This window comes from Balaenoptera acutorostrata, chromosome 19, assembly GCF_949987535.1.
Source record: "Balaenoptera acutorostrata chromosome 19, mBalAcu1.1, whole genome shotgun sequence".
Classification (NCBI taxonomy): domain Eukaryota; kingdom Metazoa; phylum Chordata; class Mammalia; order Artiodactyla; family Balaenopteridae; genus Balaenoptera; species Balaenoptera acutorostrata.
This window is the reverse complement of record NC_080082.1, coordinates 45264875-45265684: the sequence shown is the minus strand read 5'-3', so window position 1 is coordinate 45265684 and position 810 is coordinate 45264875. Positions and strand designations below refer to the sequence as shown.

Genomic DNA, 810 nt, shown 5'->3' with positions numbered 1-810 from the left:
GAACCGCATCAGCTGCTGGGTTTCCAAAGGAGACCATTTGTTCCCCAGATCTGTCTCCTGTCTCTGGAGGGATTGAACGTCCCCGGGCAGGTGCTGACATTCCACGGGAAAACACCTGCAGTTGGCAGCACCCTGATTACTAGGCTGGGCATATTTCTTTCTGGGGCTCGGCTTCCCCTGATTGGACCGCTCATGGTCAGTACTGTACTTAATAGAGCTGCAGTCAGGGGCTTGTCACAAGAACCCCACGTGGGGTTCTCAGCATTCTGCCAGCTCTGGTCAGCTCCTCTTAGAAACCCACTCCTTAGTGCACAGTGAGCCTAAGAACGAGCCAGAGCCATAGTTGTTTGTGTTTGATGGCCTTTAGTTCTTTTTTTTCTTTTTTCTGGCCGTGCGACTTGTGAGATCTTAGTTCCCTGACCAGGGACTGAACCTGGGCCCTCTGCAGTAACAGCGCAGAGTCCTAACCACTGGACCGCCAGGGAATTCCCCTGACGGCCTTAAGTTCTGATGGGACTTGGGAGGCTCTTGTAGCTCCCAGGGTTGCTGAGAAGGAAGCTTGGCCCAAAGGATCCTTTCTTTTCCAGAGAAATGAGTCTCTCCAAATATGCGAGGGTTTGGGAGGCATGTGTGTGCTTGTGTACATGTTTCACCTGAAATGTTTTATCCAGAGAAATTTAGACTAATTTAAGGCTCTGACAGTCAGCGGCCACACACTGATGTTAATATTTACAGAAGAATGAATACATGAGTGGAAGCTTGTATTACCTTCAACCCCACAGGTATCCATCTCCTACTCTAAGACCAGAG

General features: G+C 49.9%; 1 non-coding gene across 1 annotated transcript; it reads right to left on the bottom strand.

Annotated features, from left to right (window-relative positions):
- Positions 1-412: 412 nt before the first annotated feature.
- Positions 413-485, bottom strand: TRNAN-GUU (transfer RNA asparagine (anticodon GUU)). The gene has a single exon. It is a non-coding gene; the product is annotated as a tRNA-Asn (tRNA).
- Positions 486-810: the final 325 nt, after the last annotated feature.